The sequence below is a fragment of the Rana temporaria genome, chromosome 1 (genome assembly GCF_905171775.1).
Source record: "Rana temporaria chromosome 1, aRanTem1.1, whole genome shotgun sequence".
Taxonomy (NCBI): Eukaryota; Metazoa; Chordata; class Amphibia; order Anura; family Ranidae; genus Rana; species Rana temporaria.
The window spans coordinates 231,574,055-231,601,716 of NC_053489.1; the positions used below are offsets into that span (position 1 = coordinate 231,574,055).

Genomic DNA, 27,662 nt, shown 5'->3' on the forward strand with positions numbered 1-27,662 from the left:
CTTCATTTTGGTGTGGCATGGTTAAAAAAAAAAAAAAAAAAAAGGAGGAGCTTGCACTTTTGTGCAATTTTTGTGCATAGGGCAGCCCACTGAAATAAATGGGCTTCCCTAAACAAGATGTGTGTGTGTATATATATATATATATATATATATATATATATATATATATATATACACACATACACACACACACACACACACACACACACACACACACATATACATATACACACACTTAGTATTCCACACATATAGTGTGTGTGTGTATATTATATACATACATACATACGTTACATAGACAGTAAGGCCCGGTTTCACATACAACGGCGCATATGTATGCCGCCGTAGCGTATCCAATATACGCTACGCCGACGCAGCGTATCCAATATACGCTACGCCGACGCAGCGCATCCAATATACGCTACGCCGACGCAGCGCAGAGAGGCAAGCACAGAATTCACAAAGCACTTGCCTCCCAAACTGCGCTGGGTTTCCTCTGCCTAATCCAGCGTAGGTGGAAGTGGGCGTGAGCCATGCTAATGAGGCGTGACCCCATGCAAATGATGGACCGAGCGTCAGACAAATACGAATAATGAACGGCACATGCGCCGTCCTGCGGACGCATCCCAGTGCGCATGCTCAGAATCACATCGGAACGAATGCCTAAGATACGACGGATCACTGCCTACGGCGTGAACGTAACCTACGCCCAGCCATATTCACGTACAACGTAAACGACGTAAAATACGACGGCTTGATTTCCCTTGTCCATACCTTTGCATGGGTTGCGCCTCATATATGGGGAATAACTTTACGCCGGACGTACGACTTACGCAAACCGCGTATATTATGCGCCGGGCGCAAGTACGTTCGTGAATCGGCGTATCTCCCTCATTTGCATAAAAAATCAATAGGAGCGGCAAATGCGCCCAGCGTAAATATGCGCCTACGATACGACGGCGTAGGCAAGTTACGTTGGTCGTAGGAAGCCTATTTTAAGGCGTATCTCAGATTGTGGGCACGGCGCATAGATACGATGGCGCATAGCTACACTTACGCTGCGTATCTCGAGATACCTCGGCATAAGTGCTTTGTCAATCTGAGCCTATATGTTTACATACGCTGGCAAAATGTATTATTTCTTGGCCATTTTTCAGAGAATATGAATGATAACACAAAAATCATTGTAGGGCTCCATGCACACTGAGCTTAAAAAAAGTCTGTTCTCTTTGGCGTAAAAAACACTAATATAGAGCATTTATTGTACAAAGTTTAGACGAGTTTAGGAGAGTTTTACGGGTTTTTTTTTCTGCCAGTGAGCTCCAATCAGAGAGAGAAGGGTTTTTCTTTCCTGCCTCCAAGTGCCATTTATTATCAATCCACTGTGTTTGCTTTTTTTAAATCATAAATCACAACAGAAACTACCCAAATGACCCTGACCAAAAGTTTACATACCCCAGTTCTTAATATCGTGTATTGCCCCCTTTAATATCAATGACAACTTGAAATCTTTTGTGGTATTTATGGATAAGGCTCTTTATCTTCTCAGAAGCTGCCCATTCGTCCTGGCAAAAAGCCTTAAGTTCCTGTAAATTCTTGGGTTGTCTTTCATGAATTGCACGTTTGAGATCTCCCCAGAGTGGCATAATGATATCAAGGTCAGGAGACCGAGATGGCCACTCCAGAACCTTCACTTTATTCTGCTGCGTCGACTTGGCCTTGTGTTTTGCATCATTGTCATGATGGAATGTCCAAGTACATCCCATACACAGCTAACTGGTTAATGAATGCAAATGTTCCTCTGATATTTTTTGATAACATACTACATTCATCTTGCCAACAATTTTGACCAAATGTCCTGTGCCTTTGTAACTCACACATCCCCAAAACATCAGTGATCCACCTCCGTACATTTCATCATGGGCCTTGTTGACTCCTCTCCAAACATAGCATTTATTGTTGTGGCCAAAAAGCTAAATATTGGTCAAATGACTTTGTGCCAGAAGGTTTGAGGCTTGTCTCTTTGCCATTTGTCATATTGTAAGCGGGATACTTTGTAGCATTTGCGTAGTATTGTCTTTCTTCTGGCGATTTTACCACGCAGCCCATGTTTCTTCAAGTGCCTCCTTATTGTGCATCTTTTTTTTTATAAATTCGCATTTCATATCGTCTACTTATGTCAGCTATAACAGAAAAGGGAAAAAGCATTGTGCATCTTGAAACAGCCACACCACATATTTTCAGAGAGTCCTGTATTTCATCTGAAGTTATTTGTGTGTTTTTCCTTGCATTCCGAACCATTTTCCTGGCAGTTGTGGCTAAAATTTTAGTTGGTTTACCTGACCGTGGTTTGGTTTCAACAGAACCCCTCATTTTCCACTTCTTGATTAGCGTTTGAACACTGCTGATTAACATGCTCAATTCCATGGATATCTTTTTAAATCCCTTTCTTGTTTTTTACAGTTCAACTACCTTTTCCCACAGATCCTTTTACAATTTTTTTGCTTTCCCCATGACTCAGAATCCAAAAACGCCAGTGCAGTACTGGATGAAAGATGTAAGGATCTGTTAGGAGTCAAGAAACTCATTGACCTTTTATATACACACACACATACATACATACATACACACATACACACACACACACACACACACACATTACAAGCAAAGAGATCACAGGTGAGGATGGTTACCTTTAACAGCCATTCAAACCCCTTTGTGTCAACTTGTGTGCATGTTGTCAGGCCAAAATCACCAGGGTATGTAAACTTTTGATCAGAGTGATTTGGGTAGTTTGTCGTCATTATGATTTAAACAGAGTAAACACAGTTGATTGATAATAAATGGCTTCAGCCAAACACTAACCATGAGTGAAATAAAAGTTTTTGGGTTATCATTCATATTCTCTGAAAAATGGCCAAGAAATCATTCTGCCAGGGTATGTAAACTTATGAGCACAACTGTATGTATGTATGTATGTATGTATGTATACACACACACACACACACACAGATTTGAAACAAAGCCCGAGACTGCCACACAATTAGTATCTTTAGACGGAGGCTATAGCAATGACAGTAAGCAAAATGTCTTTCAATACAGGTTTTCTTTAACCACTTAAGGACCCCTTCACGCCGATATACGTTGGCAGAAGGGCATGGCAGGGCACAGGCACGTACCTGTACGTTGCCTTTAAGAGCCCAGCCGCGTTGTCGCGCACCACCAGCGCGAAACGGTCTGAAGCTCCGTGACAGTGCCCACGGGACCCGATCGCCGCCGGTGTCCCGCGATCAGTCACAGGAGCTGAAGAACGGGGAGAGGAGTGTAAACACACCTTCCTCGTTCTTCTGTGTGGCAGTGACACTGATCGTCTGTTTCCTGATATAGGGAACGACGATCAGTAATGTCACGCCTACAGCCATGCCCCCCCTACAGTAAGAATCACTCCCTTAGGGCACACTTAACCCCTTAGCACCCCCTAGTGGTTAACCCTCTCAATGCCATTGTCATTTTCACAGTAATCAGTGATTTTTTATAGCACTTTTCTCTGTGAAAATGACAAATGGTATTCTTTGGGGATATTTATTATAGCAAAAAGTAAAAATCGCAGAGGCGATCAAATACCACCAAAAGAAAGCTCTATTTGTGGGAAAAAAGGACGCCAATTTTGTTTGGGAGCCACGTCGCATGACCGCGCAATTGTCGGGGGGGGGGGGGGGGCATGCCTAGCTCTGGACAACACAGTTTTTAAAAAAAAATCTCACTTGGTTTAGAATAGATTGCCCAGCAATGTCGAATTTGTAAAGACACTCGACATCCAGGACTGGACACTTTTCTAAGCATACTATTGCAACAATACAGCAAATTGATGTATGGGAAAACATACAACATAGTCATGCAACAGCATCTTTGGCCAGATATTCATAAGAACTGCAGGTTCTGTTTCCATATGTATCTGTATCAGAATAAATCAGTACTTGTATCTAAAGCATGGAAAAGAATGAGTTACAGAATGCACTGCTCCCCAACAGAAATCTATTTCCAACGCACCAGTATGTACTGTACCTATCCGCCTCCTCACTGGGAAAGGTGTTTGTTCAATTATATTCAGCTCCTGGAAGCCGAGCTATGTTCACAAAAGGCTCCCACACACTTCATCGCTTAGATTCCAATCTCTATATCTGGCCCTTTATCGTATTAATAAAAATAAAACAAAGTAGCCTAGTTTTGTAGGGTAATTTCTTGGACATACCGTATAAGGATTCTCAGAATAATTTGATTGCTTTGGCAAGAGATGGCTAAACAGATCTCTTAAGCCTGGTACACACTAGAAGGTTTTTTTTTTCTCATTCAACAAAATAACTGAAGAACTTGGGAGGAGCTGCCGCTGCAGGAACTATCCAATGTTAGTACAGCCATCTCCCTTGCTGTGCTTTTGTGTTCCAACAAGGGGACGCCATTGGCAGACCTTTTTCGGTCATACCCCCTCTACCGTTGGACTGGCTGCTGTACACATGGGCCAAATATCAGTCGGTTTCTATTGAGCTGGCTGTTGCCGCCAGATATTCAACCCACGCGTACGGCCCTTAAGTATTGCATTAACATTAGGTAAAGCTTTTATAAATGTATTTGGCGAGGGGAGCTATTATTCAGGCTGCTTAGAGTCTGGGCATATCAATTGTATCTGTAATTTGGACTTAGCTAGCCATACATTATACAATTTCCTTTTTTCAATTTCCTTCAGATTACCTTCAACCATGTAGTGCAGGGGTGCCCAAACTTTTGAAGAGCAAGGGCCACTTAGGCGACTTGGTAACAGGTCGCAGAGCAGGTGGATGGCAGCCCTCTATAGACTCTATAGAGCCCACTCTATTTTTTTTTTTAGCGGATCAGATTGGAGGTAGGTGTTTGTAAAGTCCATTTACATCTGCCAATCCTTAGAGGTGAATGCTGGGTCCGATTGGGTCAGACTGACCGTGTGAAAGGGGCCTAAGGCTGCTTTCACACTGAGGCATGGTTGTTTACCCGCACCACGAGTGCAGCACAGTTCACCTGCGTCATTCCTACAGGTTAGCTGCACTTTGCCAAAGACTTCTATTATATCCTGTAGGTGTGGTGCACTTTCAGAGAGCACACCAAACTCACATGTAATAGAAGTCTATGGCTCAGTGAAGGTAATCAGTTTAAAAGAAGCCCAGTAACCACTGCAGAACAGATATGACCATTTATACACTATGATTTTAGAAATAAACGTACCTTTAATAACAGTATTCTATTGTATTCCATCCCAGAGCAGGAGGTCGCGGGCCACATCAGATGCAGTGCAAGGATCTGCCCGATTGCATACATATTTAAAGTGTTTAGGTTTTGACCTCATATTATATGGTATATAAAAATAAAACGAAAGAATTTGTACAAGAAAATTACAGAATATATTGCTATCCTAAAGTATTGTGAATGTCATATGAATAACACTGGAATTCCATAAAATTCTCTATAAACATCTATACAAGTTAGTTTAAATTCCCTGGGGACCCAATTGCTCCAGCTACATAGAATTTAAAGAAGATGAAAAAAAAAGGAGGGACAAAATCTCACAGCCATAGTTGACCACAACAGTAACTGAACACCAAAGTAAAGCATTAGCCTAAAGCAGTGATGGTGAACCTTGGCACCCCAGATGTTTTGGAACTATATTTCCCATGATGCTCATGCAATTTGCAGTGTACTGGAGCGGCATGGGAAATGTAGTTCCAAAACATCTGGGGTGCCAAGGTTCGCCATCACTGGCCTAAAGCCTCGTACACACATTACGATTGTTGGCAGGAGATTGTCTTTTGACAGACTGTTGTCCTAAAATCTTATCCCCTGTACACACGATCAGATTTTCCGTTGGAAAAACCTTGAATGGTTTTTCCGACGGAATTCCGCTCAAGCTCGGCTTGCATACACACAGTCACACAAAAGTTCTCTGAACTTTAGTCCGTCAAGAACACGGTGACGTACAACACTCTGATGAGCAATGAAAATGAATTTCAATGCTTCCGAGCATGCGTCAGAATTTTACGCATTGGAATTGCTACAGACGATCGGATTTTCCGATAGAAAAATTTGAGTACCAGCTCTCAATCTTTTGTTAGTGGAAATTCCGACAAAAAAAGTCAGATGGAGCATACACACGGTCGGAATTTCCGTTCAAAAGCTCACATTGGACTTTTGCTGTCGGAATTTCCGATCATGAGTACCGGGCATTACCGTTAGAATGCTCCTTTTGACAATTGTTGTCCAACTTTCATGTTGGATGACAGGCTAGTAAATTTTTGGCGAACAACGGTTTGTTGTCAGATTTTTGTATGGTCAGTACACAAATCCATCACACAAAGGTCGAAAGTACAAACACGCATGCTCGGAATCAATGCTCAAACACGCAATTAGCAGAAGGGGCCCGAAGGATGGCGCTTTAAGAGCTGAAATTGCTCGTAGTACGTCACTACGTTCGTGTTTGTGGCACGACAATTGTGTAACGTTAGTATGCAAGACAAGATCCTGGCACATGCCCTTTTGACAAAAATTAGACGCTCGGTTGGCCAACAATCATACTGCGTGTACGAGGCTTTAGAATTTTCAACTTTTGAGTGTACAGTTGTGTGAACTACAAAAAACAACTGGGAATTGCTCTCAAAGCACTGGACCATTTGAATGTCAGGGTCATTTTCTGGATAATCATATATTTTGCATCTGTATGGGCATGACAGAAACAAAATATCCTTAACATCACACAGAAAAAGATTGGGTTTAGGGCCGCCACATATTACCGCACCACAGAGGTGCAACTTCCACTGTACCTAATCGGCATTTTGGCAGATATTGTTTTACAAACCACATTTCCTAGTGTAGTAGTATGTAATGTAACTCGTCTTAGCAATTAACAGAAATGATAAAAGTAGCTATACAATATTAAAGACATAATAACTAGAACTTGGATTGACCATGTCCCATGTGACTGCCAGTATGATCACATCCTATTTTTATTAGTGGGAAGCCATTTTCTAAAAACACGGAATTGCAACTCAATTTTACTTCCTTAAATCCACAGACGTTCATTATATCTCATAAAACTGGTAATTGTTTTAGTACAAATTTTGTAATGCAAGACCTCTAGGACGGTATACAACTTCCAACACCTGCTGGGCACAGAAAACACACAGGGGCATTCCACAAATCCCTACGGTCACTTTTCTGGTGGTGTGGTCCTTTAAAATGGCCTGCACAGATTCAAAAATCCCTGCCGCCCTTTTTGGTAACTTTCCCGACATGTGTAGATTTAGGTAGTTCTTGATAGCACCTATTTTACAAAGTTTAGCTACTAATCAATCAAATTAAAAAAAAAAAACTACCTCCAGCTCACATATACCTAAATTGGAAGTAATTAACCACCTCCCACCCGGCCACTGCACATATACGGCCTGGTGGGTGCTTCCTCCTGAGTGGACGTTAAGGAACGTCCTTCAAAAGGAAGGGGATCGCACACGCGCCCGCGCAGTGGCCCGATCCCATTGCGCACATGTCACCCGGACACGACAAAGCTCCGATTGGCAGGAGGGCTCTGTAATTGGCCATCCTGACCACATGATGGCTGTGTCCAATCACAGCCATCATGTGACATAAATAGAGCGCTGGTTGCTAGGCGATCGGCTCTCATGTCCTCACGCGGAAGTTGTCAGTGAGGAGAGCGGATCGCTGCAGCCTGATCACCAGCCCAGTGTCCCCACAAAAGTGTCCCCACAAAACACGGTCATCACACACATCCCCCACACAGTAAAAACACCTGTCCCACACATATGTAACCGTAAAATCATATGTCCCAATGATTATCAGCACATATGTCTGCGATCATCCACGCACATCTGTCCGTGATCACACAAACCAATTATTATACACTCAACTGAATTTTTTTTACTAAAAAGGCATGTATAAGCAGAATAAATTTTGGCTTAAATTCATGACTAAATTGGATTTTATTGATTTCTTTTAAAACGGAAAGTAGAAAATATATTTTTTCTTCAAAATGTCCGCTCTTTTTTTCCGCTTAGACTCACAAAAGAAAATCAAAACCGATTTGTGAATAAATACAACCAAAAGAAAGCTCTAATTGTGTGAACAAAATGGTACAAATGTCATTTGGGTACAGTGTTGCATGACCACGCAATTCTCAGGTGAAAGTGGCCAGTATTAAAGTAGTTAAAGAAGAATTCCAAGTATCGAATTCTTCTTTGAGACCAGTTGGCATAAAGAGACAGGCAGAGTGCCATATATGCTGTGTTTGCTGCCTGTGTCCCCCTCCACGTCACTGGCTGTTAAGGATTCTGTTGGCTTCATGGCCGACAGCTTCCAAGCAACCACTGATGTTGAAGTGGGTGGAGTCTGATGTAAAAGCTAAGACACCATTTCCCCATTAGGCCCGCTCCCCTTTGCAATTAACAGCAAGCAGTGGGCTTATTCTATAACCAATAGCAGTGTGTCTATTGCAATGGTTCTCAACTCCTGTCCTCAGGACCTTCTAACAGGCCAGATTTTAAGTATTACCTTGAGGAGATGCAGACTAGAATACTGCAATCATTGAGCAGCAAATGATATCACATGTGATTATTTCAGTTATCTTGCAAACTTGGTCTGTTAGTGGGTCCTGAGGACAGGAGTTGAGAACCACTGGCCTATTGGTTAAGAATGCACCCACTGACTCCTGCCGATCACAAAAGGAGCAGACCTGATGGGAAACTAGTGTCTGCTAAATCCCCATCCCAGATACAAAGCTTCCCCCCTCTGCTGTCCTGCCAGTGTGATAGCTGCCCCGGCAAGAGGAAGCAGAAATGCACCGAAGGCAAAGTGTTTGTATGGACACTCCCGTTTCAGAACCCCCTCCACATGCGGTGTGTGCCCCAAATTTATGTACCTATCTACCTGTCTATTGCTCGCACTTACAATTGTCTGGAAGCACGTCAGAATTCTAAAACATGTCAGATGCTCTAAAATGAATTCCCCATGCGGCATTGCAGTATGGACTATGCCAACAGAGTGTACTGTACTACAGTAGTATTAAACCATAAAATGGTGGCCACAGCCTGACATATCAAGGTTGTAATGACATCTGCCTGTCCTCAGTTCACCGAGGGCCTCAAATCAATTAAAAAAAAAAACTCTTCCTCTTAACTGAGGCGACATCTTTTTAACATATGCACTGTGAAAACACTACTCCTGTGTCTAGAATGATATTTAAAATTAACAAGTCCGTAAATGTCACTTTCTAAATGCTTGCTATGGGTTGTTATCCATTCCCTTTACTACACCATCTTTTGTAACATTATGAAAGATTCAACAGAATAAGGTATATGCCTAACTGAACAGGGCTTTTACATGTAGGAATAGATTCTTAACCCACCCCCCCTGCAAAAGTTAACTGCATATTAGGTCTAGGGGTGCATGATTAAGGTATAATACTTACCTTTTCACCTACTCTCTCGATCCAAGCGACCAGTTTAGCTGCCTCCTCTCTCACATTCCAGCCTTCTTCACGTACAATGCAAGAAAAGGTCTAAGCTGTGGGAGAACTGAGCTGGCCAAAGCGGAAGTAAGGTAAGTAATATATCAGGGATATGCAATTAGCGGACTTCCAGCTGTTGCAGAACTACAAGTCCCATGAAGCATAGCAAGACTCTGACAGCCACAAGCATGACAGTGGCATAATGGGACTTGCAGTTTTGCAACAGCTGGAGGTCCGCTAATTGCATATCCCTGTAAATTTAAAGGAGAAGTACAGCCAAAGCTTGCTTGGCTGTACTTATCCTGCGGATCACATAAGTGCGTTTTAAGCAGACAGTGGGCTATAGCCCTTGTTGGCTGACATCACAGAGCCGGTCCAGGCTCGGGAAAGATTGCGACCATACGGTCGGGATCCGTCCACATGCCTGGACCGGCACCCCGCCCAGCCTCTCGGCGAGTTTGCTGAAAGGCTGAGCTGGCCCTTTCGCCCCCTCCACAGTCCAGTGCTCCAGTGAGTGCAGGAGGGCTGAGCAGAGACCCAATGACTGAGGGCCCTTTCACACACACGGACAAATGGTCCGTTTATTACAAGTCCGTTTACGGACTTGTAATGTATCCCTATGGGATTGCAGACGCTAGCGGATGATGCATCCGCTAACGTCCGCAACCATCCGCGTCCGCAAAGATCCGCTTTTGCGGACGGAAGAAAACCCTATTTTTCTTCCGTCCGGCGGAACGGATCGGATGAATACGGACACACGGTCCGTATTCATCCGATTCCCCATAGGGGAGAGCGGAGGAGAGACAGGGCGGTCTCTGCACTGTGTGCGGGGACCGCCCTGTCCGCCAACAGCTCAGCGGGGATTAACAGAGGAATCCCAGCTGAGCCAAACGGGCTAACGGAGCAGATCAATACGGATCCACTCCGTGTGAAAGAGCCCTCTCAGTCACCAGCTCTCTGCTCAGGGAGCTGTGAGAACCGAGCGATCGGCGATGTTCGATTGCGCAGTTCTCATTCTTAAAGTCGGCGGGGGGGACAGACGCAGCGACGGAACGATGCATCCACCTAGGCAAGTATGATTAAAACAAAAAAATAAAACAATTTCTATACTTCTCTTTAAATGAGCATTTAAACTTTGCAGTGCGGGGGCAAAGGGGGGTACATTTTTGCTCATTTCCAGAGATCAGCTTTAATGAAGTCTGGGTAGATAACATACAGTGATCCTGAGCATATCACCCTGTTTGCAGGCCAGGAATAGATCCTGCTATATATTGCCAATGAAGTCATAATCCACAGACAGCAGGGATGGGGTCAGAGTGGTATTACTGATAAGTGACGTGACAGTGAGCATGTTGAACAGATGCTAAGTGTGCTACAGCTGGCCTGGCATTTAAATGTGACAGTGAATTAATGCCAAACTTTTTCAGAACTTCTCTCCGTTCTACTCCTGACTGTCCTTACACTTCTGTGCAACAGGGCAATACTGGTGAAAATTAAATCCATTACAATGCAGTATAATTTGGACAGAAAATAACACTTGTCCCAGAAACTAAAGTACTCTGTTCAGCCGTGTATCCACAGCAAACATGCCAATGAACTGCCACAAAAACATACCCATATACTCCACTGATCTGTTAGGTTTGGTTCATGTTTAAAAAAAAAAAAAAAATAACTTTCCAGCATAGGTTAAAACAAATATACTGTTTAGTCAATGAGACATTATAACCAAGGTTATGGTGAGAAGGGGCTAAAGCAATCAGTGTAGCAGCGTAAAGCCTTCCTAAAACAGAATGTTTCATTCCATCACATATCCCCAGGGCTTTTTTCTCAGAGAATAGGTGCAGGGTTTTCCCCCCATTAAAGTCACCCCTTGTCTCCAACCACTACCCAACTCCGAGCATCCTCCCCGATCCCCTGAAGCCAGCAACAATAGATTCCCCATCAACAATAGATCTCCCAGCAGCTTGCATCAATAGACCCCTCCCTCAACAAAAGATCCCCCGCAGCAACAGAAGACCTCATTAACACCAATCTGCCAATTAATATCTGATCACACCAACATGACTAATTCATGACAGGCATCCTTGCACACCATTTATGATGTTATATCCATACACTTGGCTATGATGGATGGAGAGGGCAGTTGGAAGTGTCCCCAACCCCTCCTCATCCTTTTCATCCTATTTCCCGCTTCTCTTCCTTCTCTCCCTATTTTTTAATTATTTTTTTTGTTTCAATCCCCCGGTAGGCAGCAACAATATAACCTCCAGAACATCTTTGGGGCCCTGGTGCAAGAAACCATGAAGGGCCTACCGACTTTCAACCTGAGCCATTCCCTCCAAGCCCAAAGCCCTTCTCACTGATCCCACAACCCTTTTCGGTCCTGCAGTGGATCCCTTTTACATGTTTGCAGTGCTTCAGTCTTGGACCCCGTCATGGTAATGGAAGGCCAGGGCCCAGTCGCAGGTGTGACATTTGCAACCCTGGTAGTTCCGTCAGTGGTGTCAGCGTGGACTGTGAATGGTGTCAGTCAGTAGGGCAGTGGACATGGTCAGAGTAGTGGACGTGGTCAGTGGATTTTTGATGGGAGGGAGGAAGACAGTGGAGTGCATATGGGGGGACAGCATGATGGGAAATGGGGGGTAGTGGAGGGCAGTATGGGGGGACAGCATGATGGGAGGAGGGTAGTGGAAGGCAGTATGGGGGGACAGCATGATGGGAGGGCAGTATGATGGGAGGGGGTAGTGGAGGGCAATATGGGGGAACAGTGTGATGAGAGGAGGGTAGTGGAGGGCAGTATGGGGGGACAGCAGGATGGGAGGGGGGTAGTGGAGGGTAGTATGGGGGGACAGCATGACCAGAGGGGGGCAGTATGGGAAGGAGCACAGAGTCAGTAGAACACCTGGAATGCTATATTTGCTGGACAGTGTATGCTTTTACACTCTGCTGTGACAGAGTTCTCTTACCAGGAGCAGCCTCGGGGCAGGGAGCATTTTCCCTACCATTCTGGGGGCAGGAACAGCCTTGAGGCAGGAAATGGGAGCCAGAGTCGGGGGAGGCGGAGCTGGCGGTCTTAGGTATGGATGACTGCTTGCCTCTTGTCTGGATAAGAGAAATGGAAGGGCGGCATATAGGAGAACAGATCCTGCTCCTGCAGCCGCTGAAAGACCTGTGTAGAGTAGAATAGAGGAGATCGGTTCTCCTATATGCTGCACTGCCGGCCCTCCTATCCAGCCTGGTATTAGCTGCATCCAAAGTGTAGCGACAAGAGGCAGTCTTCCGTACCTAGGACCGCCAGCTCTGACCTCCGGCTCACACAAGTGTAGACATACCGGCCCGGGGTGCGGCATGGGCCCCCTGCAGCCTGGTGCCGGGTAGCAATTGCGACTCTTGCACCCCCTATAGCTACACCTCTGATGTCACCCCATTTCATATTTCTAATTTATGCCTGTTGTACCATGTACTTGTGTTAAAAAGTATCTTGTCCTCTTTGTATTTGTTCCTTTGTGTGAAATACCTGGTGTTCCTGCCAGCCCCCCTGCATTCTTGTGCCGACACGCCACCCTAGAAAGCAAATCGCTAGAAAGATCAGTGTATTGTGGTTTCTTCACCTCCACCTTTCTTTTTTTTTTAGTTCTTTATTTTATACATTTTTCAGTTTTAAACAAACTTATTTTCCATTTTTACAATTACATATGGCTTAGATATGCTCATACACAGGTTGACAGATTGCTCCTATCTATCTTATGACTTCTCTGTATAACTATTTAAGAAAAAGAGAAAAAAAAATAAAAAAAAATAAAAATAAAACAAGAGCAAGACCTAAAATGTCCCTCTTCTTCCCTTTCCCCATACCATACCTACCCCCCCCCCTCTACCTTCCCCCCCCCCAAAAAAAAACAAAAAACCCCAACAGAAAAAGCTTCCCCTTCCCCTCTCCGCCTCCGTCTCCCTCTTACCTCCCCCTCACAGAGCTCCCTCTCTATATCTTATATAGGGGGTCCACGTCGATCTATAATTATCCTCTTGTTCTCTTATTCCCGCAGTTAGCTTTTCCATCTGTTGGATTTCTGATATTCTGCCTAGCCATTGTTGTCTAGTAGGGCTACTTGTACTTTTCCATAAAATTGGTATACATGCCCTTGCAGCTGTCAAGAAATGTCTTATCAAAGATTTTTTGAACCTAGTCATGGAAATTGGTATATCGAGTAGTAAATAGGTGGCCGGGTTTTCTCCTAACTCTACATCCAATATTTCTTTTATTGTATCCATGACCATTTTCCAAAAATCTTTTAACTTTGGACATGTCCAGAAAGCATGTAACATTGTGCCCCTCTCTTCCCCACACCTCCAGCATCTGTCTGATATTTCGTGGGAATATCTGCTTTAGTGCAACTGGGGTTTTGTACCACCTGAGGCAGTCTTTCGTACCTAGGACCGCCAGCTCTGACCTCTGGCTCACACAAGTGTAGACATACCGGACCAGGGTGCGGCATGGGCCCCCTGCAGCCTGGTGCCGGGTAGCAATTGCGACTCTTGCACCCCCTATAGCTACACCTCCGATGTCACCCCATTTCATATTTCTAATTTATGCCTGTTGTACCATGTACTTGTGTTAAAAAGTATCTTGTTCTCTTTGTATTTGTTCCTTTGTGTGAAATACCTGGTGTTCCTGCCAGCCCCCCTGCATTCTTGTGCCGACATGCCACCCTAGAAAGCAAATTGCTAGAAAGATCAGTGTATTGTGGTTTCTTTACCTCCACCTTTCTAAGATCCTTATGCAGCTCAGAACAGAGATTGTGTGAACACCTAAATACTGTATTTATTAGTGTATAACACTTACTTTTTTACCCTGAAAATAGAGGGTAAACTGTGCCTGCGTGTTATACGCAGGGGGCTGTGGAAAGTTTTTTTCCTGAAACTTCCCTCTTAAAGTTAGGGTGCGTGTTATACGCTGATAAATACAGGTAATAAGAAAAAAAATAGCAGTTGAAACTTCCTCCCAGGTCATGTTATCTAGTATATCTGGAATAGAAATATGTCCACAGTTCACCAGATGAAAAGATACTCAGGGCTGCTACAAAAAGGTTTCATTTATTAAAATGTCATCAGAAAATCATGGCTTAGAAGGGCTGACCTAAAAGACATTGCATCTTGATTTACAGCTTTCAGTGTCTACAAAGCTCCTAATGTTTAACAAAACTTACGAGGTTACACACCTAGTTACTGCCAACAAGGTAACATGGAATGCAGCCAAAGCATTAACCTGTTGTACTGATCAGGTGGTGACCATACAGAGGATCCTGAAAGAAACACAATCTTGAGTACAGGTATACAGTACATGTACAGCTACCAGATAATGGAAAAAACATATCTGCACATGATATTCTTTCCTTCAATAAAATAATTTCTTATGAGCATAGAGTACACGTCTGAAAATTACACACATGTATTTTTCAGGGATAAACCACTTTTGCAATATATTGAGTTTGGACCAATAAAACCACCGATTTAACAGGCATTATTTAGATTGCAAGAAAAAAAACTACCCATTCTATGTAAAAGGTATCTACAGAGGAAAGGCCGTGACTTGTCTGGTCACGTAGGATAGAGCTGTCAAACAATCATTCCTACAAATGACTGTTGTATAAACATGCGTGTCTGAATTGAGGTGACCATGCATGCTGGTGCCTATGGAAAGACTCAGTCCTGCAGGTGCTGGACTGTCATATTGGAAAACAATGCAAAAGGGCAGAGAAAATCTATCCAAGACGGCAGATTCTTCCCGCTATTAAACTCAAGAGTTAGGCGGAAGCCTACAGATATACAAAGTTCCCCAATATCCAAACTGAAAATAGCCAGACTACAGAACATTCTGCAAAATGAGGAGGCAATCATTTTTTTTGTATTTTCTATTTGTTTGGTAACCTATTCACTACCTAGTTACAAGTGATACTCGAATCTGTCACTTCTTAGGCAAAAAATAAGTTGCGCCCATCAGCCACACAAAAAACACAAAGGCTGCGAGTGAATTAGGGATCACGAAGGCATCACTTTCTATGCATCACGGGTTACTCAGCTGCGGCTGCTACACTTATTATTGTAAATCTCATTATAAAGATGAACAAAATATTATTTACAGAATTACTTTTTTAGTGAGAACACAATCGAAGGTCCACTTTAAAGCAAAACTACATTTTCTTGTTGGGAACAAAAAAAATTGGTACTACAAGAGACACCAAAAAAGGTCGGACTTTCCTAAATACACACACACACACAAACACAAGTATGTGGCAATGTGAGTGCTTCCCTTTACAATATTTCATTACATTTTCTTGTTGTTTTTTTATTTTTATTTTAATCTAGCTTTAAAAATCGGTAATTTGAGTAGTCAACAATTTCTCATGGTAACATGTCAGTATACAGCTGCTGTATCAATTATCTGACTGCACTGCGTGTACTAACAGAATCAACAAGAGATTGAAAGCAGACGTATTAGATTTCCAATACTAGTTCCTATTTTTGTTATTCAAAACACTGTCACAAAATATTTGCCCAAATTAAACTATATAAAATATTAGAACACAACATGCAAGAAACCGCCCCCCCCCCCCCCCCCCCCAAAAAAAAAAAAAAACTGCACCGCTCCAAGCTTTTAAAACAGTCTCTTGGGAAATCTACTGTTCCAGGTGGAGGCCACAAGAACTCATCTAGCTCAATGCATATTGAAAAATGAGGCTACACTCCAAGAGTATCTCGCTTGTAAGTGTATAGCTGGCTATTGACACAGGCCATGCCCCTCTAACATGCTTCGCCCCCTTCTAGGGCTTAATCATGGAGGTGACCTATAAACTTGCCAGTGGGACCTTCATGGAGCGCGTCCTCGCTCTTTGATCTAACACATGCATGAAGTCACTAAGGCCCCCTTCACACTGGGGCATTTTTCGGGCGTTATTCAAGCATTTTGGCGTTAAAAAAAAGCATCTAAAGCGCCTAAAAGAAGCCTCATCTGCAATCCCAATGTGAAAGCCCGAGTGCTTTCAGAGCCCTTTCACACTGCCAGTGCCCGAAAAATGCTGGCAAAGCACTGCTAAGACCCTAACGTTTTAGGGCGTTTTTTGCAGTGCCTCAGTGTGAAAGGGCAAGGAGTTTTTACAACGCTTTCAATTCATTTCACTAGAGAGGGGCGTTTTTGGAGCGTTTTTTTTTCAGCGCCCAAAAGCTGCCCCAAAGATGCTGCTTGCAGGACTCGGTGTGAAAGGGCCAATTGAGATGCATGGAGAGCGTTTTAATAGCGCTATTTTTAACGCTAAAACGCTGTAAAAACGCTTCACCTTAGTGCAGTCCTCCTTCACTTACCTCATCCTTCGATTTTGCTTTTAAATGTCCTTATTTCTTCTGAGAAATCCTCACCTCCTGTTTTTCTGTCTGTAACTCCACACAGTAATGCAAGGCTTTCTCCCTGGTGTGGAGAAAGCCTCTTGAGGGGGCGAGCAGGAGGGTCAGGACGCCCACTAACACACAGCTCCTTGCTCTATCTGCAAAGTAGAGAGTGTCCTGACTTGCCTGCTCGCCCCCTCCCCCCTCAAGAGGTTTTCTCCACACCAGGGAGAAAGCCTTGCATTACTGTGTGGAGTTACAGACAGAAAAACAGGAGGTGAGGATTTCTCAGAAGAAATAAGGACATTTAAAAGCAAAATGGAAGGATGAGGTAAGTGAAGGAGGACTGCACTAAGGTAAAGGAAGCTATTTAGGAAAAAAATGTTTACCTTTACAACCCCTTTAAAGACTGGTCATTTAAATTGAAAACAATATATTTACAAAATGTGTGAAATACTTATGGTTCATCCTTTACAGTATGTCTAAATGCAGCATGTCATAAGGAGACACTGTTCAAAGCCTCCCTATACTACAATACATTATCTCACCCTACCCACCATAAGTGAAGACAGTGAATGACTTCTCCTGGTGCAACTGCCCAGTGCCTATTGATCTCTTAAGTCCTTCCACTGGCCAACACTGTCACCAGCTGCAATTTGCATCTGGCTGTCAATACCCCACACGATGCTTGGCTGTATCATGCATAAAAGAGAACACTTGCATGCATTGCTGGAATATTTAGATAAGGCAGAGAGAGAGAGAGAGAGAAAGAGAAAGAGAAAGAGAAAGAGAAAAAGAGAGAAAGAGAGAAAGAGAGAAAGAGAAAGAGAAAAAGAGAAAGAGAAAGAGAGAAAGAGAGAAAGAGAAAGAGAAAAAGAGAAAGAGAAAAAGAGAAAGAGAAAGAGAAAAAGAAAAAGAGAGAGAAAAAGAGAGAGAAAAAGAGAAAGAGAAAAAGAGAAAGAGAAAGAGAAAAAGAAAGAGAAAGAGAAAAAGAGAGAGAAAGAGAAAGAGAAAAAGAGAGAGAAAAAGAGAAAGAGAAAGAGAATAACTTGAGAAGCTAAAAATATTGAACATTCCACAGTGACCAATTCTAGCCGTATCCACTGTTACACACAGGCTTTACTGGCATATTTGCATTAGGGTCAAAGTGCAGAGCCTATGACTGGCCATACACACTTTGAATTTGGACCGATTCCTGATTCCTTCAACTAAATTTGTCCATTAGCAGTCCCTTTCGGCAACACCCCGGTGATTTTTTCAATCAGCGTCTGTAAAATAGGCTAGGTGGAAGTCTCATCCAAACATCATCTGCATCTAACATCACCAGCTGTTAGAATACAACAGCCCGCAGCAGGAGATTCCTCCATTCATGCTGCTTAATGTGAATAAAGAAATCCGTTAAGCTCAAGATAGATGGGTAGAATTGCGAATGAAAATTCTTGGAAAAAAAATGTTCTAAGAATGTTCATATAAAGTGGGGTCAAATCGACATTTATTTTTGACTGCAGTGATTGAAAATATTTAGGAGCAGGATGGAAAATTTTCCTTAACAAATTAATTTCTATGTGGTTTTCATTCAGTCAAATCCATTCATTCCAAAATCGAAAGCTTAAAGCAAACGACATTCAAATGTTAGGAAAATTCATAGAAACGTTTTTAGAAGACTTTTATCAAGATTTTTCGTAAAAAATTCTACAATCCCAATTCGAAAAAATGTTGGGACGTCTGAAAGGTCTACATAAAAAAACAGAATGTAATGATTTTAAAATCTCATTAACCCATATTTTATTCACAAGAGAAAAAATACATTTTGAATTTTGAAATTGATAGCAGCAACGTGTCAAAAAAGTCGACAGGGCAACAAAAAGCAGGCAAAATAAGCGGTACCAACGGCCCTTTCACACGGGGCGGATCAGTAATGATCCGCCCTGTGAACCTCCGCTTGCTCAGCGGGGATTGCTCCGTTGATCCCCACTGAGCCGGCGGATGACAGGGCAGTCCCCGCACACTGTGCAGGGACCACCCTGTCTTTTCTCCGCTCTCCCCTATAGGGGGGGGGGGATTGGATGAACACGGACCTTCTGTCCGTGTTCATCCGATCCGATGACGGAAGGAAAAATAGGATTTTTCTCCGTCTGCAGAATCGGAGGAATGCGGAGGCGGGCGAGATCGGGTGTCAGCGAGATGTTCATCCGCTGACACCAGCAATCTCATAGGGACCAATGTATGTCCCTTTTTCACCCGCACACGGATGGATGAAAAAGCAGACATACGGCCCGCAAGTGTGAAAGGGGCCTAACAAGGAAGAGCTGCAAGAACATTCTGCAACTAATAAAAAGGTTGATTGGCCACAGTTTAGCAACATGACTGGGTATAAAAAGAGCATCTTAGAGAGTCAGCCTCTCTCAGAAGCAAAGACGGACAGAGGTTCAAAAATCTGTGAATAGCTGCATCTAAAAAATTGTCCAACAATTTCAGAATAAGGTTTCTCAACATAAAATTGCAAAGACCATAAAATGTATAAATGTCTACAGTACATAAAATGATCAAAAGATTTAGAGAATCTGGAGAAAAGTCTTTGCGCAAAGGACAAGGCCAAAAAGCAATACTGGATGCCCATGATCTTCAGGACCACAGACGGCACTGTATTAAAAATAGGCATGGTTCTGTGATGGACATCACTGCATGGACTCAGGAATACTTCCAAAGATCACTGTGAACAAAGTTCGCTGTGCCATCCAAAAATGCAAGGTAAATAGAAGCCATATGTGGACATGATGCACCAATGCCACTGTCTTCTCTGGGCCAAAGCTCATTTAAAATGGTATGTTACAAATTGGAAAGTTGTTCTGTGGTCAGACAAATTGAAATTTGACATTTTTGTCAACCATGGGTGCCGCATCCTCGTAACTAAAAAGAGGGACTTTCCAGCTTATCAGCGCTCAGTTCATAATCCTACATCTCTGATGGTATGGGGGTGCATTGGTGAATATGGAATGAGCAGCTTGCACCATCTGGGAAGGCACCATCAATGCTAAAAGCATATGCTCCCATTCCGGTGGTGTCTATTTCAGGGAAGGCCAGCAGGACAATGCTAAACTGCATCTATGGCCTCGTACACACGACGGGACATGTCCGATGAAAACGGTCCGCAGAACGTTTTCATCGGACATGTCCGCTGGCGGATTTTGGTCTGATGGCTGTACACACCATCAGACCAAATGTCCCGCGGACAGCGAACACGGTGACGTGGCCGCGACGATGACGCGGCGACATGCGTGACCCTGGAAGGTCAATGCTTCCACGCATGCGTCGAATCACTTCGACGCATGCGAGGGCTTTCGGGCCGAGCGGACATGTCCGGTGAGTCGTACAGACGACCGAACATGTCCGACGGACAGGCTTCCAGCGGACATGTTTCTTAGCATGCTAAGAAACATTTGTCGGCTGGAAACCTGTCCGATCCGCCGGAAAATTGTCCGGTCGGCCGTACACACGACCGAACATGTCCGCGGAAACTGGTCCGACGGACCAGTTTCAGCAGACATGTTCGGTCGTGTGTACGAGGCCTATGACAACAGCATGGCTTTGTAGTAGAAGAGTCCGGGTGTTTAACTGGCCTGACTACAGTCCAGACCTTCCATCAATTGAAAATATTTGGCGCATTTTGAAATGAAAAGGACAACAAAGACGACCCAGGACTGTTGAGCAGTTAGAATCCTAGATCAGGCAAGAATGGGACAATATTCCTCTCCCCAAAACTCCAGCAACTGGTCTCTTCAGTTCCCGGATGTCTACAAAGTGTTGGTAAAAGAGAGGACGCTACATCGTGGTAAACATGGCCCGGTCCCAATTTTTTTTTAAATGTGTTACTTTCATCAATTTCAAAATGATCTTATTTTTTTTCTTTTCGTTTAAACATTTAATATGCTTTCTAGTTTCTATTGTAAATAAAATACAGATTTATGAGACTAAACAAAAGAAATCTATATGTGTATGGCAAGCCTATGATATACATATTTAATGAATGGTGCAAATATATTACAAATGTTTGTTGGTAGGTTTGCAGACAGAACTGTTGTGTATAGGGGACTTTTCACCATCACCAACCCAGTGACATTTGTGTCAGGCTTGAGGAGACATCATTCCGTACTGTCAGCTCAAGTGTGTTGTATTTATGTCTAAATGAATCAATGCATTCCAGCAAGGCATCAGCGCTGTTGACATCAGTTAGCACAATAATAGAAAGATAGAAATAAATAGCAGGTAACGATGTTTCCGAAGTTCTACTCTGCCTACCGTCATCACCTACAGTTGTTCAAACAGATTTTATTTTGCCTACTATTACTTGCTTTGATTAAAAACTACTCACGTGTGAGATTTACTGCCTGGTAAAAACTAGAGCATTAAAAAAAGATAAGTGTGGCCCTTGGTACTGCCAATTGACTAACATTACCTAAGTATATTTTACATCAAAGTCATTGTTTTATAAGGAATAACATAGCCCCCAGTGATAATCAAGGAAATTTGGATTCACCTTGGGTGATGTTCATAACTACACTCTGCCAGTGGCCTTGCTTATATAACCCTGATGTGAATCCGAATATTCTTCGAATTTTTACCCAATTCGTTAAAAGGGAAACTCTGCTTATTTGCCTCCCCCTCCGCTTCGGTGCCCCATTTGGCACCTTTCAAGGGGAGGCGGTACTGATCTCAGCACGGTAAAGTCAGGAAATTCGGCCTCCCTCCTCCTTCCCCAACCGCTGGGCGCATTCACAGGAAACCATCTGTGAAACAGCAAGGCTTCACTGCCGGTTTCCCTTAGTGGAGGTGGCAGCACCCGAGAGCAGATTGACAAATGGGCGGAGGTGAAGACCCCCCGCTGCATTTGTGGACAGGTAAATGTGTCCCAATATTAAAAGTTTTTTCGGTAGATTCAGGTACCTATGCCTAACTTTGTGGCGGCGTAGCTTAAGGCAATTAAGCTACGCCACTGTAAGTTAGCTAGGCAAGTACATGATTCACAATGTGCTTACCTGCTAAGTTACGGCGGCGTAGCCTAAATCGGCGGGCGTAAGGGCGCCTAATTCAAATGTGTTTGAGGGGGGCGTGTTGTATGCTAATGGAGCTTGACCTTACGTTTTCTGCGAACTGCGCATTCGCGGGGCGCCCACATTTCCCAGTGTGCATTGCGGCTAAGAACGCCGCACGGGCCTATTGATTTTGACGTGGACGTAAATCCAGATTCACGGACGACTTACGCAAACGACGTAAAAAATTCGAATTTCGACGCGGGAACGGCGGCCATACTTGACATTACTATTCCAATAGGGCCTAGCTCTAACTTTACGCGGCCTATCTCTTACGTAAAGGGCGTAAAAGTACTGTGTCGGCCGGGCGTACATTCGTGAATCGGCGTATCTACTCATTTACATATTCTACGCCGACCGCAATGGAAGCGCCACCTAGCGGCCATCCAAAATAGGATGTTTAAGCATATCTCTGTTTGAGCATACGCTTAAAAATAAGTTGGCGTAGATTCCGAGTTAGGTCGGCTTATCTACTGATAAGCCGGCCTAACTCTTACTGAATCTACCCATTTGTATTTTTTTTTTTTTAAATGGAGCCTGGAGCTTGGCTTTAATGATGCAGTAAACCTTGTTTTGATAATGACGATGCCTGTATTTATTACAATATAACTGGGGTCTAGTACTGTATTTATTTTCTGTTACTGTACAGTTCTGAATGGGGAGACCTTGCACACAAAGGTGCTCATCTACAGGATTGTGGCTGCTTTATTTTTGTTACACACACACAGCAGTATATAGTGACCCTGATATGAATCCTTATAAGATTGGAGTCCCTGGTATGAAGCGGTCCTATCTCTACTTCATTGGAACCTGCCTTGACATGTCCTTTACTTGATACATTACAAATTCCATTCAAGCATGCACACAGGCAAGGCGTTCCCTCAGCACAGACAAATTCCTCTCCTCTGAGCTACATCTCTCAGAGGTACACTTACGTGAGGGTATTAACCGCACGTAACCCCTGCATTGCCACATGGCTTCAAGTCCCATTTACTACTGTGTCCCTGAATAAAACTACGTCATTAATCCATAAGAATGATTTTTTTTTAAAAGAAAAAACATGTTTGCTGCAAATATTTCACATTCATTATTTTATATGAGACTGCCCTGTACAGGCTTCATCTTACTTACTCTAAATAAAGAATGTGCGTTTGCACAAAAATAAGTTGACTATATCCTGACCTAGGACTAAGAACTAAGAACGTACCAACTGACAAAAACATTTCAATTTGAAAACAATTATAAAAGGGCACATCTTTCTAAAGGAGGCTAGTTCAATGGTTTTCATAAATACACTAACTGTGGCTCATCTGGAATGTAATCATCAATGTTGATGGAGTACATCATTTATACATTATCCCTATACTGTATTTGCACTATTTGTTCTTGTTTTTTCCTTCTTTTTATAGTGAGCATTTTTATGTTTAAACCTTCTGCTCCTTCGCTTTATGGGAATGGGTGGTGGAGCCCTTTATAATTTATATTATTTATGCGTTTGATTGTCAGTCTTTAGTAACCATATTGTGATATAAGATCTAGGCTACCACCCTAATCGACACAGGGTGCAGGATGCTACTTTGCTTTCATTTTAAATTGTTTTAAGATTTTATTGTGCATTAATAAAGTTTGTATTTTATATATAAAAATGCATTTTTCTGAAAAGGTGAACTTACATTTTAAGGTGGTACTCAACTACCCCCAACCTATGCCCCCCCCCCCACTTAGATGTGATCTGATGCCGCGTACACACGGTCGTTTTTTGGGATGAAAAAAAACGTCATTTTTAAAAACATCATTTAAAATGACCGTGTGTGGGGAAAACATCGTTTTAGGTCTTCTGAAAAACGGCAACATTTTTTTTTTCGAACATGCTTCAATTTTTTATGTCGTTTTTCAAAACGTCGTTTTTTTGTGTCATAAAAAATGACCGTGTGTGGGCTAAAACAAACAAACGTTTTTAAACCTGTGCATGATCAGAAGCAAGTTATGATGCGAGCTTGAATGGAACAGAGTGCCGCCGTACGTGCTGAACGTAACCGCTCTTTGCTAGAGCATTTTGAAAAAACAATGGTGTGTAGGCAACGTCGTTTTTTAAAATGAAGTTTGAAAAACGTTTTTTTTCCCCATGCTAAAAAAATACGTTTTTTTTTTTCCATCACAAAAGACGACCGTGTGTACGTGGCATAAGTATCCCAGGAGGCTGAAGTACCAGGTAAACATCATTCTGGCGATCCCCCGCTGTGGTGCGAATTGAGCTCATTCACAATGAATGAGCTCAAATTGCACAGCACTGAATCACGTATAAATTTAACAGGAATGTGGTGCGGTGCGGTCCGGTGCTATTCACAGGCGGTTTAGAGTGTGACCCGAGCATGAATTAACCTCTTGCCGACCGCGCTATAGACAAAAGACGTCTATAGCGCGGTTCGAGTTACTCTGGGAGGACGTCCTCCCAGAATCCTGCTCCCGCGCGCTCCCTGGGGGGGTCTAGAAGACCCGGCGCATCACGGATCGCTGAAAGCGGCCGTTTACCACGTGATTGCTCTGTCAAATGACGGAGCGATCACTTGTAAACAAACTGCCGTCGTGTGATGACGCCGGTTCCTCCCTCCCCTCTCTGTACCGATCAGTACAGTGTGAGAGGAGAGGGGGGAGAGCGGAGGCAGCAGCAGTGCTGTGGGCTGGATCTGTGACAATAGCAGTCACAGATCTAGCCACCCATCCTTGTGCAATACCCTGCAGCAATACTCCAATACCCTGCAAAACGTTGATCCCCACCCCCTCCTGCCACCCTCCGGTGCTTTTACAGACTCACTGCTACGATCGAAGCCAGTATAAAAAAAAATTCCAGTCTTCCCAGCATAGAGGCGAGATGTGGGGTCTTATTGACCCCACACCTCACTGTAAAGAGGACCTGTCATGCTATATTCCTATTACAAGGGATGTTTACATTACTTATAATAGTAATAAAAGTGATCAAAAAATGTATTTTTGGGGAAAAAAGTGTCAAACTAACATAAAGTAAAATGAACAATAAATTATTATATATTTTTTTTAAAGTGCCCCTGTCCCCATGTGCTCGCATGCAGAAGCAAATGCATACGTAATTCCCGACATATGAAAACGGTGTTCAAGCTACACATGTGAGGTATCGCTGCGACTGTTAGAGCAAGATCAATCATTTTGGCCCTAGACCTCCTCCATAACTAAAAACATGTAACCAATAAAAATAATTAAAGCGTCGCCTATGGGGATTTTTAAAGTAGCGAAGTTTGGCGAAAATCCACGAGCATGTGCAATCTTGAAGAATGACATGTTAGGTATCCATTTACTCTGCGCAACTTCATCTTTCATATTATGCAAAAACATTGGGCTAACTTTACTATTTTGTTTTTTTTAAGCACAAAACATTTTTTTTTTTTAAAACGCACGTTCAAAAAATTTCTGCGAAAATCCCGTGCGAGATAAAAAGTCATAATGGCCGCCATTGTATTCTTTAGGGTCTTTTCTAAAAAAGCATATAAAATGTTTTGGGGTTCTATGTAATTTTCTAGCAAATAAATTATGATTTTTACATGTAGGAGAGAAATGTCAGAATTGGCCTGGTGCTCCAGACCGCCTGAAGGTACTCCCTGCATGTTGGGCCTCTGTATGTGACCACTTAAAAGTCTCACACATGTGGCATCGCCATACTCCGGAAGAATAGCAGAATGTGTTTTGGGGTGTAATTTGTGGTATGCATATGCTGTGTGTGAGAAATAACCTGCTAATATGACAGAAACAAAAAAAATGTATTTATTTTTACAGAATTTTCAGTCTTTTTTCTTTTATAGCGCAAAAAATAAAAAACCCAGAAGTGATCAAATACCACCAAAAGAAAGCTCTATTGGTGTGAAAAAAAAGGACAATAATTTCATATGGGTACAATGTTGTATAACCAAGTAATTGTTATTCAAATTGTGAGAGCACCGAAAGCTGAAAATTTATCTGGTTAGGAAGGGGGTTTAAGTGCCCAGTGGTCAAGTGGGTAATAACACCTCAGACGCAGATTGCAAGCGCAGCGAGTTTGCGACACCAGATTACAGAAGTACCATGCGATGTGGTTGCAGTGGGTTTCCAGAAGCAGTGTATGCAGTACTTTTAGTGCGGTGCAACATCAGCCCATTCAAAATGAACAGCACTGCATATAAATTGCACAGGAATGCACAACACGTTGGGCCTTGAAAGTCAATTAAAATTTGCCTTGCAGTGCTGTTCAGGGAAGCTATGGGCTGATCTTCATAACATTTTGGTAAATATGAAATCAGTCAGTCATTTTCACCAAAGAACAGTTTTGCTCACTCCATTAAAACTAGTGTTTCTTCCAAGACACACATTCACCAAAGCCCATATTATCCCTTTTGGGTCACATTTCTGTACTGATTGGTGCTGCAAAACAAACATGGCTGCTCCTGTCTTTGAAAGCTTTAGAAACAAACCCACATGTAGTTTCTTGCGCAATATATTCCAAATTACCCGTCTATTATAATAATAGTGCACTGTCTATTATTTCAGGTCTAGTCACCTAACTACCTACAAAAGGGGAAAGAAATGACATATATCCACGGCTGTGACAACTAAAGCGGAGACAAGAAAGCCAATTACAAACTTTTAAGCCACTTATGACCTTCAGCTATCTCCAGAAGCTGCAACAAACTGTTAAATGTAATTTGGCTTGATGGCAGAGATATAACTAAGTGAGACAGAAAGAAGACAACATGTTCCTGTAAGTTAATCGCTGCAAAATTTGATACCTTTCCAGCTGCAGAGCGAGCAGCAGAGTAAATCTTGCTAAACAACCAGAGTATGCCGTTGTTCTGGTTCCTACCTTGGGAAAGGGATTCCAGGCTGAAGCTCCGAGGGTCATTTTTGATTTTTTTTACTCATGAGTCAGCAGCGTGCTCTGTTTTATTTATGCTCTGCTTAACACATTTTTTATGTATGTATGCTTGTTCTGAAATACCGATTGTACTACATTCATGGAAACAATGTACAGTATGACTGATTTATTGTGGTTTAGGTAGCTTTTAAACCGTACCCATGGACAACCTTATGCTGACCTTCACCAGGCTCCTCCATAAGTCTGTTGCTCCATCAGAGTCATCATAAAATCCCTGGTGCTTTCAGGCATGAGGCAGCACAAGACCCAATCTCATGATGCACGGCTTGGACCTAAGCCGCCAATTACAACATCACATTCTATTGCCTTCTATTGGTTGAACTGGATAGACCTGTGCCTTTTTTCAATCAGACTAATTATGCAACATGAGAGGGAGGGTGACATCATGGAACCTTTATAAAGTCTAACACAATAAGACATGGGGCTTACGAAGGGTTGGAACTCTGCCACAAATAGGCAATATTACAAAGTCTCAAAGGGTTCGCTCACAAGGACAGACAAGGGACTGTAAAAGAAGACGGTTGAGCCACTTTGTTACTGCTAGATCTGGTCAATTTGGCCCCAAAAAAATTTGATTCGAATAGTTTTTTTTTTTTTACTGATGGACACCGTCCCGGTCCTAAGTTTTTAGGCGAGGAAACAGCTTCGGCCTAGTCCGCCGCAATCCTGGGAATAGGCCGCGGACTAGTCCGAAGCCACGGACTCGCCTAAA

The 27,662-nt window shown here is 42.9% G+C and overlaps 1 protein-coding gene across 3 annotated transcripts in view; it reads right to left on the minus strand.

Moving 5' to 3' along the window:
- Positions 1–27,662, minus strand: part of KIAA1671 (KIAA1671 ortholog) — a 222,966-nt gene that overhangs the window by 86,298 nt on the left and 109,006 nt on the right. The gene's annotated exons all lie outside the window — the stretch shown is intronic.